Here is a 20,193-nt window from a genome sequence, read left to right as displayed (position 1 = left end):
TAGCAACCACAATCCGTAAGGTGTAAATAGCTAAATGAGAGAGTAGTAGTGTGATTCACATCAATGTACTATGTAGATATCAATAAGTGATATCTGTATGGCCGTAGACTACACCACTACTGTCATCCTTACCTCCAAGCGTTTATTCAAGTTGGATAATCTTTGGATGCCGACTGCAGTCACACCATTGGAAGACATAGCTTGGACTGTAGCCTACAAAAGCATAATCCTGATCTTTTCCCGCGATCCATCAAACACATTTGGTGTGTCATCATAGTGGTCTCTGACTTGTGTTCAGACTCGCTCAGGTGGAACAAACTTAAACTTGCAACCTTTTTTCAATGCTGATTTGAATGTCATTGAGAAAACAGAGAAGTCTCAAAGATTTTTTTTCTCGCAAACATCCTTTCTGAATTTAAAAGTAATCCTTGAACTAATCATGTTGTTTTTAAAAGTATCTGTAATCTGATTACAATATTTTTGCTGGTAATGTAACGGATTACAGTTACTGTTTTTTGTAACCCTTTACATGTAATTGATTATATGTAATCGGTTACTCCCCAACCCTGGATGCGGTGATACACCAAGAGAAAAACAGAAGTATGAAATGATCACAATTGATTGAGGTCAGTTAATAATGAGGCAACATGACAAATCCAAAGATGCAGTATCAGAGGAAATAGTATCTATTTTGTGATATCTAACATAAAACTGTACATATGAAACTCCCACCTTACTGTTCAATAAAATATTTTGGCCCAAATCAAATTGAAAATAGTTTATGACAGAATTCCTTCAAAACCTGAATTCATCATTACATTTCACATTAATACTGCCATAGTTTATCCTGCTTTATTCCATTGTGTCTTTCTACAATGACACAATGAAATGTCAGGACATTTGCTAAACAGCAGAATCAAGTCATTCCCTGAGGCCCTGTCAATACATGATTAAACAGACAGGATACAGATACACCCCTTGTTTGCCCTCTCCCTTCTGCTTCTTAATGAACCACAGTCCCTAAACAGTAAGCTACAGTGTTAACTGGTAACACTATTTACACTGAACAAAATATAAACCCAACATGTAAAGTATTGGTCTCATGTTTCATGAGCTGAAATAAAAGATCCCAGAAATTTTCCAAACACACAAAAATATTATTTATCTCAAATTTTGAGCACATATTTGTTTATATCTTTGTTAGTAAGCATTTCTCCTTTGCCAAGAAAATCCATCCACTTGACAGGTGTGTCATATCAAGAAGCTTGTGCTGGGGATAATAAAAGGCCACTCTAAAATGTGTAGTTTTGTCACACAACATAATGCCACAGATATCTCAAATTCTGAGGGAGTATGCAATTGGCATGCTAACTGCAGGAATGTCCACCAGAGCTGTTGGCATGCTAACTGCAGGAATGTCCACCAGAGCTGTTGGCATGCTGACTGCAGGAATGTCCACCAGAGCTGTTGGCATGCTGACTGCAGGAATGTCCACCAGAGCTGTTGGCATGCTGACTGCAGGAATGTCCACCAGAGCTGTTGGCATGCTGACTGCAGGAATGTCCACCAGAGCTGTTGGCATGCTGACTGCAGGAATGTCCCCCAGAGCTGTTGGCATGCTGACTGCAGGAATGTCCACCAGAGCTGTTGGCATGCTGACTGCAGGAATGTCCACCAGAGCTGTTGGCATGCTGACTGCAGGAATGTCCACCAGAGCTGTTGGCATGCTAACTGCAGGAATGTCCACCAGAGCTGTTGGCATGCTAACTGCAGGAATGTCCACCAGAGCTGTTGGCATGCTGACTGCAGGAATGTCCACCAGAGCTGTTGCCAGAGAAGTTCATGTTCATCCTCTTGTTTTAGAGGATTTGTCAGCCCAACCGGCCTCACAACAACAGACCACAAGTAACCACGCCAGCCCAGGACCTCCACATCCAGCTTCATCACCTGAGGGATAATCTGAGACCAGCCATCCGGACAGCTGATGAAACTGTGGGTTTGCACAACTGAAGAATTTCTGCACAAACTGTCAGAAACCGTCTCAGGGAAGCTCATCTACGTGCTTGTCGTCCTCACCGGGGTCTTGACCTTTCTGCAGTTCGGCTTTGTAACCAACTTTAGTGGGAAAATGCTCACCTTTGATGGCCATTGGTACGCTGGAGAAGTTAGCTCTTCATGGATGAATCCCTCGGGTCATCCCACAGCGCCAGTTCTGCTTACCAACAGTGGCTCACTAAGGTGAGCGGTTTGCTGATGTCAATGTTGTGAACAAAGTGCCCAATGGTGGCGGTGGGGTTGTGGTATGGGCTAGCATAAACTACAGACAATGAACACAATTGTATTTTATTGATGGCAATTTCAATGCCCAGAGATACCGTGACCAGATCCTGAGGACCCCTGTCGTGCCTTTCATCCACCAACCATCACCCCATGTTTCAGCATGATAATGCACGGCCCCATGTTGCAAGGATCTGTACACAATTCCTGGAAGCTGTCACAGTTCTTCCATGGCCTGCATACTCACCAGGCATGTCACTCACATTGATCATAATTGGGATAGAGACCTTTTCCATAATCCAAGGACTGACAACATGACACATCAAAACTGATTGTTCTAAAACGGATTGTTCTATCCTGCTCTTGTGAGCTTTTCATAACAAAGATATCTCTCTAGAAGAACATTCTAGACTTGCCTGAAAAATGTTTAGATTCTTTGTATGAGCCTTGAGTATATACACAACCAGAAAATTTCAATGGAAACGTCTTCTCGGATCAGATGAAGAGTATCCCTTCTGTTCAGAGAGTCAAAACAGATACACTCAATGATCCAGAACATTCCCAGTAATCCCATACCATTAATCCACTTTTTACCCAGGATGAATGGACGCATTCAAGATGGTAATCCTTCAATTTAAAAGATCCTTCAAATCTTTCGAATTATGTCTCAATATTGCACAATAGAGAGCAATCCTTTGGTGCACACTTTGAGAGGTACAGTACTCCACAAAACCGCTGAGGCTTCAACAGTCATGTCATTAGCTGATACCTAAAACAGCATACCCGATGAGAAGTGTGTTGTTATGATCTGCTACCTTGGCGGTTGTAAAGTGACTTTAAAATCAAGCCTGTAGCCATCTTACCAGACTTAACGCTTCACCACTATTAGCGGATGGCGGATTATGTAGCTCTTACCTGGCCTCAAATGAGGAGTAACAAGACGATACGTGTCCAGAAATCCCCTCTCTTTCCCATGTGTTCAATCTGATCCGTTTCCATGTATCCAAACATGGTCCCACTTCATTGATATACACTGAGCGTACAAAACACTAAGGACACCTGCTCTTCTGTAGCGGTCTTTATATATACCACAGAAGACCCAAGAAATGAAGAGTGACACCACTGCTGTCTTTTTGGTCTTTTATGTAGATCTGCAATAATGTTATGAAAAGACAGGAATACATCAGTCTCCAATGCACCATCTGACAAGTTGTTGTTTCTCTCTCAGTGTTTGCTCAGACTGTACAACTGAATGCATTTAACCAAACCCCTCTGAATCAGAGAGGTGCAGGGGGCTGCCATAATCAATATCCACAGCACCAAGGGAACAGTGGGTTAACTGTCTTGCTCAAAACAACAGATTTTTACCTTGTCAGCTCGGGGATTCGATCCAGCAACCTTTCGGTTATTGGCCCAATGCTCTAACCACTAGGCTACCTGCCGCCTGACGTAATCATATTCATACATAAAGCCATAATATATAGAATAAAATAGTCAACAATCTTCAATACAAAGACTGTATAATAGTAGTTCTTAGACAATAGAACCAAACCTACAATAATATTATGAAAAGACAAGACAGGAATACATCAGTCTCCAATGCACCATCTGACAAGTTATTCTATAGAGGAGCACGTAGAAAAGTAAAACACATACAGTTCAAGTCGGAAGTTTACATACACTTAGGTTGGAGTCATTAAAACTAGTTTTTCAACCACTCCACAAATTTCTTGTTAAACAAACTATAGCTTTGGCAAGTCGGTTAGGACATCAACTTTGTGCATGACAAGTAATATTTCCAGCAATTGTTTACAGACGGATTATTTAACTTATAATTCGCTGTATCACATTCTCAGTGGGCCAGAAGTTGACATACACTAAATTGAGGCCTACCTTCAAACTCAGTGCCTCTTTGCTTGACATCATGGGAAAATAAAACAAAATCAGCCAAGACCTCAGGAAGAAAATTGTAGACCTCCACAAGTCTGGTTCGTCCTTGGGAGCAATTTCCAAACATCTGAGGGTACCACGTTCATCTGTACAAACAATAGCACGCAGGTAAAAACACCATGGGACCACGCAGCCGTCATACCACTCAGGACGGAGACGTGTTCTGTCTCCTAGAGATGAACGTGCTTTGGTGCGAAAAGTGCAAATCAATCCCAGAACAACAGCAAAGGACTTTGTGAAGTTGCTGGAGGAAGCAGGTACAAAAGTATCTATATCCACGGTAAAACGAGTCCTATATCAACATAACCTGAAAGGCCACTCAGCAATGAAGAAGCCATTGCTCCCAAACCACCACAAAAAAAGCCAGACTATGGTTTGCAACTGCACATGGGGACAAAGTTTGTACTTTTTGGAGAAATGTCCTCTGGTCTGATGAAACAAAATAGAACTGTTTGGCCATAATGACCAAGGGTGAGGCTTGCAATCCGAAGAACACCATCCCAACCGTGAAGCACTGGGGTGGCAGCATCATGTTGTGGAGGTGCTTTGCTGCAGGATGGACTGGTGCACTTCACAAAACAGATGGCATCATGAGGCGGGAAGATTATGTGGATATATTGAAGCAACATCCAGACATCAGTCAGGAAGTTAAAGCTTGGTCACAAATGGGTCTTCCAAATAGACAATGATCCCAAGCATACTTCCAAAGTTGTGGCAAAATGGCATAAAGACAACAAAGACCAGGTATTGGTGTGGCCGTCACAAAGCCCAGACCTCAATCACATAGAACATTTGTGGGCAGAACTGAAAAAGCTTGTGCGTACAAAACTGCCTGAGTTACACTAGCTCTGTCAAGAGGAATGGGCCAACATTCACCCAATTTATTGTGGGAAGCTTGTGGAAGGCTACCCGAAACGTTTGATCCAAGTTAAACAATTTAAAGGCAATGCTACAAATACTAATTGAGTGTATGTAAACTTCTGACCCACTGGGAATGTGATGAAAGAAATAAAAGCTGAAATAAATAATTCTCTCTACTATTATTCTGACATTTAACATTCTTAAAAGAAAGTGGTGATCCTAACTGACCTAAGACATGGAATTTATACTAGGATTAAATGTCAGGAAAAACTGAGATTAAATCTATTTGGCTAAGGTGTATGCAAACTTTCGACTAAGGTGTATGTAAACTTTCGATACAACTTTCAGCTGTATCCTGTCTCACATCTCCTATACATTGCTAGGTGCTTTCAGTATTGACAGTATTAAAATACAACAACTCATGTACAAAAACACTGTAATACAAACAAGCTACAACGTGAAATCGCACTTATCCCATTCAGACCCTAGAAAGCTAAAACTACATCGCCCACAATGCAATGCTAGCATACGTTGGCAGCTCAGCTAACTATCTGCAACTTAATATTAAGAAGGTGTTCTTAATGTTTTGTACACTCAGTGTAGATCAAATGTTTTCTGTAATTCATCTGGCAGGTATAGTATATAATAGATCAGCAGTCTTTTCACTGCCAAGATGACCCTGTCCTTATAAGGCTTACTGACCTTTAAGTATGCTGCTTCAGAGAGAGCGTTGTGTGTTTTATGGGGGACCTTGGACCAGGGAGCCATGTTCAACAACTTCCTGACAGGAAATGGGGACATCCAGGGTCCCCTTGGAAAACCTCACTTCCTCCCGAAGTTGTTATTGGAATAAGAACAGAGACAGAGGAATGTTTTTACTCTGAGGTTTTATATCGGCTGTGCTATTTGTGAGATTACCATCTGATATCAGGAGTGTGAGATGGTTTAGGCATGATAAGAGGATGTAAATTCAGAATAGCTATTATCTTTAATTGAGAATTGGGATCAATGAATGAAATCAAAGTGGAAAGCCTGCAGGCCTGAATCCTAACTTGACAGTAAGTCAAATATCCCATGCAAACCACCCATTGGCTTCAAGATTTACGCAAAAGTTGGAAAGTACATACATTAAACTCAAGTCAGGATTCAACCTGTATAGCATAATGTACAAAATAAACTAAATGTTGTTTGAAAAAAAGAACTACTGTGTGTGCACCATGATTCCACCATCAGCCCAGCCAGTGTATGTCACAGACATACTAAAGATGCAACATTTACACTGTGACCATGGGATCATATTTATGTTGGGGAGCTGGTTTGAAGGCTGTGGTATTTTGTGATAACTGTAGATAGAGGCTTCCATCAAATCATGCATGGCTGATGATCGCTTTAATCTCAGCAATCACTGTTTACATCAAGATGAAGCAAAGAGGAATTCCCAAAAGCTGTCTACAAATGTGGTAGTACATGTAATAACACCATTTGTTATGTTGATACTATATAATTCAAATGCTTACATGCAAATGTAAGCACTATCATCTTCATGTGCTTAGTATTATTTAGATGCTTTGTACTCAGTCTGGACAGTCTATGACCACTGCTGTGATACATTGTCTTCCTCCCAGTGGGACAGAGTTCTACAACAGGACACCCTGACTCCTACTCCTTATTATCTTGCCTATCCATCATGGTGGTCCTCCAGTTGGCCCAGACCGATGTCAATGAGCCCATTTCAGCTCGCTCTCGGTAGATAGCGATGATATCATAGCTTCCAGACTGGTGTGCTGATTCATTAACATGAGACGGAGGTTTGTTTTGGTCTAGTTCCACTGGGCTGATTACACACTGGTCTGGCCTTGTTTGGGGTTGTCCCTCGGGGGTCTTTTGGGTTCACATCGGACAGATCATCTTTGTAGCCTGACATTATGCCTAATTCCCAATCAAACACCTACCCTCTCAGTTTGTGTCTTTTGGATAAATGTCAAAGGTCAGTGAGTTTGTGAGATCATGTTGCGCCCCTATCCATACTGACACATCTTAGAAGTCGGGGGAGATATTAGCAACACAGGGCTATGCTAGGTGGGCTTTTGCAATATTGGTAACAACATCCAAATGCTGGGCACAATGTTATCTCCTCCCAACGTCTTAACAACGTCTTCATCTCCTGTGCATCCCATCCTAATGTCTTCAACTCCTCTGGAACAGATGGCACTGTCACCACTGAGGGTTAAAGTAGTTTTGTGATTTGCCAAGGAATGCTGTTTTGGAGAACCCCTGGAGAACTTTGTCTGCCTCTCCAGTGACCTCCCCACCTTGGAGAACGGATGCCGTGTGGACGGGTTCCCCTGGTAACCAAATATTGAAATCAGCAGTGCTAAAACATGGACATTTGCCTGGAATCCCCTAGGAGCCATACTTCATGCGTTTCGGATGGACAAAGTCAAAAAACGTCTATGGACCAGTGGTGTCTCAACAAGGGAGGCAGAGAAATAACTTCTGATAGGATTTGCGGAATCAGGGAATACACTTAATCTAGGTATCTATGGTCTTAAAAACACACTGGGACTTTGTTTTATGATAAACACAGCTTAGATGGATAGCTACCATTATGCACACTTATGCACAGTAATTATGCATTGCTCCATCAACATTCATGATACAAAATCTGAAATGTGTGTGATAAGCAATAAATACTGTTCAGGAATTTGAACATTGGGATTCTGGTCAAAATACCAAAGGCACTGGTTTCATTACGGGACATGGTCTGTCAGATGTTGATGTTCTGCATGGTGTGAAACAGGAAGCATGTGAGCCAGGTTGTACAGGATAGATGAGACCCAAAAGTCTTGAATGAAGTACCTCTTCTACAGTTTACATCAATGGCAGAAGGAGCAGTTGATGACAAGTCTTAATATATATTTTATTTCAATCATTCCCTACAGACTTATTCGTTATCAAAAGCCCTGGGGAGAGTCTGTTAGGCACAGACTAAGTCTCAGACATGAAACAGTTTTATATATAGAAAGGGAAATCCTGTTTTTCATTTCAGGCTTGGATACGTGTTGGTATTGGCACTAGTTGAGGATTGCCCAATCGCTTTCCTCTTTCATGCGGTCGTAAATCAGCGAGCCAATGATTAGCTTTCCCTGGATGCCTCCGAGGCAGCCCTGTTAGAAACAGGATCAAAGAACCCCAAGAAGCTGTCCATTTCAGTCTCTGACCTGGGAACCATTAAGAAAACCACCAATATTTACGACAAGTTTTACACTGGCCATTATTGACATATATTTCAAACTCTCTTCTTCATAAAGATGAAAGTCTATCTTCATTTTTGTTGTATTGGGGTTTTGGTTGGACTGTTGTGCAGCCTTAAAACGATCCAATGTGTCTTTCTCTGGACAGGTCAAGGAGAATTTGTGTGACTTCTGGTTAATTGGTTCCAGGCCTTTTGAGGATATGCTCTACTGTACTCAATTGACCCTTCACTAAGCCTCGCCCCAGCCATCTGGGAAACCAATCGCAGCACTCCAATGGATAGCAACACGGTCGTAACTAGTTACTACAACCACAAAGTCATAAATCCTACTTATTTCTACAATTCCTCTTTTTAAAATCTAATTTTAAACCTAAGCCTAATATTAACCACACTGCTAACCCTATGCCTAACCCTACACTTAATTGAAGATCAAAAATCACATTTTTGTTTTCATGAATTTGTACACTATAGCTAAGTTATACTTTGTGGCTGTGGTAACTAGTGGAATCATTGCAACAGAGTGATGAGAAAGATCGTTTCGGAAATAATTTAGCCATTCATTATAGTTTTTTCATGTTAATTAACTTGTGACATTCCTGGATTACTCATTATATACATTTTATAAAGTCAGATTTAATCAACAAATACAATAGTCAGTTAAAAAAGAATTAAGAGTAGTATATACTGTGTAAATACAGTACCTTCGGAAAGCATTCACACCCATTGACTTTTTCCAAATTTTGTTACTTTACAGCCTTATTCTAAAATGGATAAAATGAAAAGTGAAAACAACGTGAAAACAGGTTTTTAGAAATGTTTGCTAATTTATAAAACATTTAAAACAGAAATACCTTATTTACATAAGTATTCAGAGCCTTTGCTATGAAATTGAGCTCAGGTGCATCCTGTTTCCATTTATCATCCTTGAGATGTTTCTACAACTTGATTGGAGTCCATCTGTGGTAAATTCAATTGATTGGACATGAATTGGAAAGGCACACATCCGTCTATATATGGTCCCACAGTTGACAATGCATGTTAGAGAAAAAAACAAGCCATGAGGTTGAAAGAATTGTCTCGGAGACAGGATTGTGTTGAGGCACAGATCTGGGGAAGAGTACCAACATTTTTTGCAGCATTGAAGGTCCTCAAGAACACAGTGGCCTCCATCATTCTTAAACGGAAGAAGTTTGGAATCACCAAGACTCTTCCTAGAGCTGGACACCCGGCCAAACTGAGCAATCGGGGGAGAAGAGCCTTGGTCAGAGAGGTGACCAAGAACCCAGAGCTCAAGATTTCCTATGTGGAGATGGGAAAACCTCCCAGAAGGACAGCCATCTCTGCAGCACTCTACCAATCAGGCCTTTATGGTAGAGTGGCCAGATGGAAGACACTCCTCAGTAAAAGGCACAGGACAGCCCTCTCGCTTGCAAAAAAGCACCTAAAGACTCTCAGACCATGAGAAAAAAGATTCTCCGGTATGATGAAACCAAGATTGAACTCTTTGGCCTGAAAGCCAAGCATACGCTAGGTTGCCTAAAGCCGGTAGGCAACCTGGCACCATCCTTACAGTGAACAATGCAGTCATGCTGTGGGGATGTTTTTCAGCAGTAGGGACTGGGAGACTAGTCAGGAATGAGGCAAAGATGAACGGATCCTTGATGAAAACCTGCAACAGAGCCCTCAAGGACCTCAGGCTTAGCTTCATCTTCCAACAGGACAACGACCCTAAGCACACAGCCAAGACAACGCAGGAGTGGCTTTGGGACAAATCTCTGAATGTCCTTGAGTGGCCCAGCCAGAGCCCAGACTTGAACCCGATCGACCATCTCTGGAGAGACCTGAAAGTAGCTGTGCAGCAACACTCCCCATCCAACCTGACAGAGCTTGAGAGGATCTGCAGAGCGGAATGGGAGAAACTCCCCAAATACAGGTGTGCCAAGCTTGTAGCTTCATACCCAAAAATACTTGAGACTGTAATTGCTGCCATAGGTGCTTCAGCAAAGTACTGAGTAAAGGGTCTGAATACTTACGTAAATGATGTATTTCAGTTTTTTACGTTGAATACATTTGCATTGTGTGTAGATCGATGAGGTAAAAAAAACGATTTAATCAATTTTAAAATAAGGCTGTATCGTAACACAATGTGGAAAAAGACAAGGGGTCTGAATACTTTCCGAATGCACTGTATCTGGCTGAGTTGGCAAAATCACTACATATCCCATCCAGCCAAGCGAGAAGAAGCTGCCCGTTGTCACAGTTCCAAGACCAGTCAGAAACATCCAGCTAACACTACGCCAATGAAGCCAGTGGATCTCAAAACTGAACTTGGATCCGCGTTAAGTAGCAATGTTATCTTACAACAGATATCGCGAACCCGTTATGACTATTCAACAAAACAAGAAATAATTTTCAAGTTTCTTTCCAGTAAATTTTGTAGTTTGTCACGTTCTGACCGTAGTTCTGTTATTTTATTCTTTGTTTTAGTATGGTCAGGGCGTGAGTTGGGGTGGGCAGTCTATGTTTGTTTTTCTATGTTGGTTTTTGTGTTCGGCCTAGTATGGTTCTCAATCAGAGGCAGGTGTCGTTAGTTGTCTCTGATTGAGAATCATACTTAGGTAGCCTGGGTTTCACTTTTGGTTTGTGGGTGTTTGTTTCCGTGTTCACATCGTTTATTGTTTTGTATTTCAGTGTTCAGCTCGTTTTGAATAAATCATCATGAACACTTACCACGCTGTGCTCTGATCCGTTCCTTCTTCTACCTCTGAATGACGGGAACCAAAACTAGCATAATTCCACTAGCCAGCTAGTTTAGCCGGGGGAAATGAGCTCAGGCCTAGTGGGCATGTGCTCGGCGGTTAATGGTTAATTCAGGAGGAAGATTGTAGTTTTTAATGTCCTATATTAGGAACTGTCAGCGAAACGTTTTTAATTAAACAATTCAGAGATTGAAACAAATAAATCTGATTACTTACATTTCAGGAGAGTGAATTGATATACAATCCCCAAATCAGCTGTAACTGTCAATAGTAAAACCAAGCTTAAAACAATAATTGAGTGACCCCTGAATACAGAAAATGAATGGTGAAGTCGCTTCTGGACACGGTTGACTCCTCCTTACCACTCTACTGTTGGGACTTCATTAATTGTTTAAATCACTAAATAATTTAACAGTGCACCAGGAATATTTGCTACAGTGATTCCTGAAATGCAGAAACTGTTGATGGAGTATATTTAGAATCCAAAATCATACTTTTGTTGCATTGTTTGCTAGCTCAGCTGGTTAGTTAGCTAGCTCCCCATCTCATTGACCACCAAGCATTGCTAAAGCTAGCTAGCTAGCCACTTAATATGAAATGTATGTTAGCTAGCTAAGTTAGCCATGTTATGAATAGAACTCTCATATGTTGTCAACATCAGGATACTATTTGAGAGCACTAGCTAGTTAGCTGCAAAAATGGTTAGTAGCTTTGACTGTATGCTGACAATGAATTCAGAGCCAGTGGCTAGCCATACTGCAACCAAAGATTTGTATAATTAAGATAGACCACAGCCTGTAATTTCCAACTGGAGCAAATTAATCATAGTGGGCAGAACAAGCAAGGAAGTGGGCAGAGCCAAGCACGAGCTAGCGAGAGCCTATCGGCACGCTCCACCATGTTTTTGCATGTTTCCGTTAGGGAACGCCTACTCTGTGAAGTGCACATGTGCAATAACTCAATTCACACTTGCACTCCTTCTAAACAACAATTTTTTTAAAGTCTGGCAAAGGATGAATTCTACAAACTTTGTCCACTCTGTTCGTAACAGATTCTAGTTTTGGAAAAATACAACTGTATTAAGATCAAATGTTTAATCTATGAGAAAATTAGCAGAATGTTTGCCAAAATCCATCTTGCTCCATCTTCTCCCAGTACTAGGCACCAGGCTTCCTCTCACCACCATATTTGGTAGTGAGTGGAAACGGCAAATGGATGCTTCATATTTATACATCCGGTGAAATATCTGTCTCGTACATTTTACCAGGTTCCCGTGAAGCAATTGTAACGACAGTCCACCACAATATAACCCAGAGTCTCCTGATCAGCAAGGGGTATTCTGTGTTTAATTTCATTGTGTATTAAAAACACAGGTTGAGATCGTTGTGAATGCATTTCCCCAATGGTTAAAAGGGGAAGTGGGTTTGCCGGGAAAATGTTGTCCGAGGTTGCAACAGTAACCAAGGGGGCGGGACTTAGCGAAGGGTCAATTGTACAGACATGTATTGTAGCAAATGAACTGTACATGTGCTGTATTTTCCTTTGACATAAAAAACGTTTCCTGATCATTTTCTTTTTCAGGTTAGAACACAACTCTTTCCAAGGACACAGGGGAGAAGTTGAGTTCATACTACATCACCCAAGTTACAAGAACAAGCTCCTCTTTATAACAGTAGAACCTATTTGTTACTGTTCACAGTCCACATCCTTATCCTGTTCTTCAGAGAGGGTGGCTTCACCATGTTGTCAGTCAGTCCGGAAAGTCCGGAAGTCTGGAAACTCAGAGAGAGAGAGACTCTGATCCTCGCAGAGATTTCCCCGTAGACTTCACACCCAAGCTTTTGTCTCTGTGATGGATGCAGGCCTGAGGGGGATTAGTCACTGTCTGGCTATCTGTAGTGGGGTTAGGCAGGGCTTCACTCGGCATGCACAGGCCCTGTTAACCAAACACTGCCATAACCAAGATAGAATAGATGGAGACATATGGTGATGGAAGGAAACCGGGAGACAGTGTGCCAAAATAGAAGAGTTACCATGACAATTATAAATAGTGACATTAGGGTTCCTAAATAGAGATAGGCTATTTGGCAGGGATTAGTTTGAATGACAAATTACTGCACTGTACATGCCCTCATGAATACTGTAATGCTGAAATCACACTGATGTAGTTATAAATGGCTTCGTCAAGGATTTCCCTCTTTATCTGCCCCATCCCTGTTACTGGGCCTGTGTTAGATTTTAGTCCATAACCAATGGATTGGTTCCCAACAAGTTCAAAGAGATAATGAAATGCATCTATTATCCAAAAAGAAATGTTACTTTTGTTTTACAACTTGACAATACACATCACTATTTTGCACTACTGTTCAGACAGAAGGGTAGCTTTTCAACTCTGATATCTATATAGTATGTCTGGAGGCACTGACCTCTTTCATGCCACTGATTTGTGCGACTGACAGCTGATTGTCAGTATTGATTTTGGCTCCTTCATAGGGGACTCCCTACAGAGAGGCAGATTGCCATTGAAATAGGCCATTTCTGAATTACATTGTCTGTAGAGAGATGAGTATTAGCTAGGCTGTCTGCAGTAGTCAGATTTGTGGGTTTGAGCAAACTTGCAGACCCAGCCGATCGTCAAGGCTATGAGAGCTTAGGAATACAAACTTAGTACACTCTCGTCTATGGCTGACAGTGTTACGGTTTACAACATGGCTCTTGGATGTTTCATGAAGTGACACCAGAACACAGGAGAACATTTGGACCGGAAGACCTACTTGTGACATGAGAGGGGCTTCCCCTGCATCCCTCTGGTTTGTTTTGGAGAGTGGACGGACGGTGGTTACCCTCGGAATTTGAGAAGGAAGAAGCATGCAGTGACCTCAAGAGGCCTGCAGTGTCTGTCACGCTGTTGCTCTGCAGTGTAGACAGCTGTAGTAGCTCACTGGATAGAGCCGAGGGATTTGAAGAGGTGAAACTGCTTAGAGGTTTGTTCCAACATTTTTCATTATTGTACATATTGGTGAAAAAGCAATGCAAAAAAAGTCTTTATTTTAAAGTACCATACAGTAAGCCAGATTCTAGACAAAAATTGGAACAAAGTACAAATCCGGTTCATGTTAATGATAAGAAGTAAGCATCCTATTTTTCCATGCGTGATATAGATCCAGGGAACAATGAATAGGCAGGGAGGCATAGTTCTTTTGATAGGGTACTCCTCCCAGACCTAGTGGATTTACATTGATTTCTGGCTCAATGATTTTGACCTTTATTCCAGAGCTGTGACATAGATCTTTACAGATTCGACATCCAATCAAACTTTATCATGAATGAAGCCCATAGTGTAGATTTATTGACACAATAATCATGGTGTAAGAGGAAAGATGACTGCTGAAAAAGTTATTTGTGACGTTACAGGGACTGGAACAGTATTCAATATTAAAATATTTCAGATCAGTGAGTAGAAGCCCAGAGGTTTTTCCTGAATCCTGACCATGTCACCTGACTATGACAAAACACTGGGACCTAGTTTTCTGTTCTGGTCACTTGGCCAGGAAAAATGTATGTTCCTATAGACGGGTTGGTTGTTTAGCAACAAAATCAATGTATGGGCAACTATAGGGTAAAACAGACAGGGTTGGCTTAGGCCTTGTCTAGACCTGACAGTTCATGCAGCTTTAGTATTATATAGTTCTGATCATGGAATTCCGAACGCTATTGCATCTACACCTCATTTAAATGTCTCTACCATGTCCACAGTGATTCCGGATTCCCGAGCCATATTCAAATGTCCTTATACATTATATGGAATAGGCAAAATATGATAATAACACAACAACTGATGGCAGTAGCTAACTATTGTAGCTAACTAGCAAGCTAACCTCGGTAGCTAGCAAGCAATGCTAAAGGGATTTCAAACGGGTTAGCATAACTCCAAAATCGTTTTTCAAAATATTAGCTAGAGGGCTAGCATTTGAGGCCAGCAAACATGTTCCTCATATGCTAGAAACGTATTTCCTCCAACATTATAATGAAAAGGTGCCTCTCGGTCCCAAAACACACGTTTTTAGGAGACTTGTGGGAGGAGTGCTGATAACGTCACCCACTGTATGCGCTTTTGGTAGCTTGGCTACATCCAGACTGAGGAGACATGCACACATAATGCATCCCTGACCACCTTCTGATGTGGTCAGCCAGATCTGAACACAATCAGACCACAACTTTTGTGCATCTAGGCCCGTCTTTCAATGTGATCTTCGTAATCTGACAGCAGAAGTTGAAAGTACTGTAAGTGTCAAGTGTAGACACGACCTTAGACTGTTGAAAGCAAGTAAACTATATTTAGTCTCCAAATGTTTTACACAAACATACATACCTTTGCACAATGAGCACTTGTCTCTCAAATACATCATAATTCAGCGATCTAGCAATTTTTTATTATTAGCAGACATGAAATCAGTCAAAACAAGACACAGTATCAATAACAAAATCCCTATGATTTCCCACACAGCAGCTTATTGTCATTGTTGCTAGCTAGCTGACCACTCAGAATGATAATAACACACACCTTTCGACCACATAGATTCATGCATCATTTTTATTTAATACATTTACATTTTAGAAGACACTCTTGTCCCTTATGGGACTTGAACCCACAAGCTTTACATTGCAAGTGCCATACTCTACCAACTGAGCCACACACGACTACTTACTCACCCTGTAGGTGAATTATGCATAGAGCTTTGCAGGCTGCACAACTATTGCACAACTACAATGAGACAGTGAATTCACATGCAGTAGTTCAAATGAAAACAACACGGGGCAGCCAAGTTCATGCAACTGTCAGTGTACAAGCAAAACCTGGTTGTCCTGACAAGAAACTCCAAACTCTGTAATGGAGATTATAAATATCTAATTCTATGATTTACTATTACATTTCCCATATCCACCCATTGGGGTGTCTTGTAATTGCTCTTTTGTATCTTTAAATAATCATTAATCAACAAAGAGGTGAAAAGAGGGCGACCCAGTCAAGTGTCAGACAGAGTTGTTGTTCTCATCTTATGTCAGACAGGGTTGTTGTTCTCATCTTATGTCAGACAGGGTTGTTGTTCTCATCTTATGTCAGACAGAGTTGTTGTTCTCATCTTATGTCAGACAGGGTTGTTGTTCTCATCTTATGTCAGACAGAGTTGTTGTTCTCATCTTATGTCAGACAGGGTTGTTGTTCTCATCTTATGTCAGACAGGGTTGTTGTTCTCATCTTATGTCAGAGTTGTTGTTCTCATCTTATGTCAGACAGAGTTGTTGTTCTCATCTTATGTCAGACAGAGTTGTTGAGGTAAAGTCAGAATGGCAGCTGGCAGGTTTGTGAAGTCTATCCCTCATACTTTCTGTATATCTCTCTCTCTCTGATTGTGTTTTGCTCTTCATGGATTTGGACTTTACTAGGGGGGAAATGATGAGACAGGACTCACCTGCTCCTGTGCTGAAGATAGATGGCAGTGAGAGACAGCCAAGGTTGGACGCCAACTACCACCAGAGAAGTGTATCTGGGACAAAGATTCATATGGGCTAGAGGTCACTGGACTGTTGCTTACAGACCTCTCAACAGTCTAGACTAACCCACATATTTTAACCCAGTGATGGATAAACATACAATTAGGTTGGGATTTCGTAACATGTTACTTTACATTTAGCTACCATCTATAAAGGATTTATAACCAGGTTTAAGTCTACTTCTGGAAGCACTGATATAGCCTACTAGATTTGACTTATGCCTCTTTAAGAGAGGGTGTTGGTTTGGAGATTGCGGAACTCACCAAAATTCTCTCCACATTTGCTGTGTGTGTGTCCACAGCCGGGGGCATGTATATGAGGAGGATAAACCATGAGCAAGACCTTCAAAAATGTTCCACCTCCCACGGGTGTCCACATCTAAGGGTTGATGGTGCAGTTGCCATAGGGACACCAGATTGTTTTGGTTGGTGTTGGTTAGACTTCCTTCTTTATGAGCGATGCCTTCTCTGCTTCAGATTTCCCCTTCTCTCCCTCCTAAAGCAACAGGAGGACCCGTTTCCATTGTGCATTCAGAGACTTGGTTCTTTCATGGAAAGACTTTCATCATAATAAAGCCTTACACCCATTGGCATAATTGCTTGTAATTAAGACCATTATGTTCAGCTGCCTCAATAACCATAGCAAGATGGCACAGACAGATGGTCTCCTCGCTTCACATCCTTAGGAAACTATGCAGTATTTTTTACTGCAGTATTTTTTTCTTACATAGTGTAACGTCGTCTGTGTGTAGCTGGTGAGATGAGTCAGGCGCAGAACAGCATATATGAGTAATAAAAACACTTTTACTAAAAAATCTAAATATATACATGTAATATACACAGCCACACAATACAGACCACAATACAACAAACAATCACAAAAACCATGTGGGGAACAGAGGGTTAAATAATGAACAGGGGATTGTGGGAGTGAAAACAGGTGTGTGAAACTAAGACAAAACAAATGGAAAATGAAAAGTGGATCGCCTGAACAAGAAGAGGGACCGACTTCGGCGGAAGTCGTGACAGTACCCCCCCTTGACGCGTGGCTCCAGCAGCGCGCTGACACCGACCTCGGGGACGACCCGGGGGACGAGGTGCAGGGCGATCCGGATGGAGACGGTGGAAATCCCGCAACAATGAAGGGTCCAGGACGTCCTCCACCGGCACCCAGCATCTCACCTCTGGACCGTATGCCGCCCACTCCACGAGGTACTGGAGGCCCCTCGTCCGACGCCTCGAGTCCAGGATAGCTCGAACAGCATATGGCGGGGCCCTCTCGATGTCCAGAGGGGGCGGAGGAACCTCCTGCACCTCAGCTTCCTGGAGTGGACCAGCCACCACCGGCCCGAAGAGAGACACATGGAACGAGGGATTAATACGATAATCTGGGGGAAGCTGTAACCTGTAACATACCTCGTTTAGGCTCCTCAGGACTTTAAATGGCCCCACAAACTGCAGACCCAGCTTCCGGCAGGGCAGGCGGAGGGGCAGATTTCGGGTCGAGAGCCAGACCCGGTCCCCCGGTGCGAACACCGGGGCCTCACTGCGGTGCTGGTCAGCGCCCTCTTTTGCCGCCTGACGGCCAGTTGCAGGTGCACTTGGGCAGCGTCCCAGGTCTCAGAGTGCTTGACCCATTCGTCCACCGCAGGAGCTTCGATCTGGCTCTGATGCCACGGTGCTAGAACTGGCTAATAACCCAGCACACACTGGAAAGGAGAGAGGTTAGTGGAGGAGTGGCAGAGCGAGTTTTTGGCCATCTCTGCCCAGGGGATGAACGCCGCCCACTCCCCCAGCCAGTCCTGGCAATATGACCGCAGAACCCTAACCACATCCCGGTTGGCTCTCTCTACCTGCCCGTTAATCTCGGGGTGAAATCATGAGGTGAGGCTGACCGAGACCCCCAGACATTCCATGAACGCTCTCCAGACCCTGGACGTGAACTGGGGACCTCGATCAGAGACTATGTCCTCAGGCACCCTGTAGTGCCGGAAGACATGAGTGAACAGGGCCTCCGCAGTCTGTAGGGAGACCGGGCAAAGGGAGGAGACGGCAGGACTTAGAAAACCGATCCACAATGACCAGGATCGTGGTGTTGCCCTGTGAGGGAGGAAGATCCGTCAGGAAGTCCACCGACAGGTGCAACCACGGTCGTTGTGGAACAGGTAGGGGTTGTAATTTCCCTCTGGGCAGGTGCCTGGGAGCCTTGCACTGAAAACAAAACGGGTAAAGAACATAGCCCACCTTGTCTGGCGAGGGTTCAGTCTCCTCGCCGCCCGGATTTAATCCAGATTGCGGTGGTCAGTCCAGATGAGAAAAAGGTGTTTAGCCCCCTCAAGCCAATGTCTCCATGCCTTCAGAGCCTTGACAACAGCCAATAGCTCCCGGTCCCCCACATCATTGTTTTGCTCCGCCGTGCTGAGCTTCTTCAAAAAGAAGGCACAAAAGAAGGTACCTCCCTTCAGCAGTGAGGTAATGGGAGCTGCTACCTGACCAAAACCCCGGATAAACCGCCGGTAGTAGTTGGCAAACCCTGTAAACCGCTGCACTTCCTTTACTGTGGTGGGAGCCGGCCAATTACGCACGGTTGAAATGCGGTCACTCTCCATCTCCATGTGGAAATGTGGTACCCTAAGGAGACGGACTGTTGGAAGAACAAGCATTTCTCAGCCTTGACGTACCGGTCATGACCCAGCAGTCGACCAAGCACCCTGCGCACCAGGGACACATGCTTGGCGCGTGTAGCGGAGTATATCAGAATGTCATCAATATACACCACTCACACTGCCCGTGCAGGTCCCGGAAAATCTTGTCAACAAAGGCCTGGAAAACTGATGGAGCATTCATCAACCCGTACGGCATGACGAGGTACTCATAGTGTCCTGAGGTGGTACTAAATGCAGTCTTCCACTCGTCCCCCTCCCGGATACGAACCAGGTTGTAAGCGCTCCTGAGGTCCAACTTTGTGAAGAAGCGCGCCCCGTGCATTGACTCGATCGCACTGGCGATGAGAGGCAGCGGGTAGCTATACCTACAGTAATCTGGTTGATCCCTCGATTGTCAATTCACAGGCGCAGACCCCCATCCTTCTTCTTCACAAAAAAGAAACTTGAGGAGGCAGGTGAAGTGGAGGGCCGAATGTATCCCTGCCTCAGGGATTCGGAGACATATGTTTCCATAGCCACCGTCTCCTCCTGTGACTGAGGATACACGTGACTCCTGGGAAGTTCTGCGTCTACCAGGAGATTTATCACCAATCTCCCCGTCGATGAGGTGGTAACTTAATCGCCCTCTTCTTACAGAAGGCGAGAGCCAAATCAGCATATTCTGAGGGGATGTGCACGGTGGAGACCTGGACTGGACTCTCCATCGTAGTCGCACCGATGGAAACCCCCACACACCTCCCTGAGCACTCTCGTGACCACCCCTTGAGAGCCCTCTGAAATAGTGGGGTCATGACAGGCCAACCAGGGTAAGCCCAGCACCATGGGAAACGCAGGAGATTCATTAAGGAAGAGACTGATTCTCTCCTCAT

This window comes from Oncorhynchus kisutch, linkage group LG23, assembly GCF_002021735.2.
Source record: "Oncorhynchus kisutch isolate 150728-3 linkage group LG23, Okis_V2, whole genome shotgun sequence".
In the NCBI taxonomy this organism is placed as follows: Eukaryota; Metazoa; Chordata; class Actinopteri; order Salmoniformes; family Salmonidae; genus Oncorhynchus; species Oncorhynchus kisutch.
Note: the sequence above shows the minus strand (reverse complement) of the source record.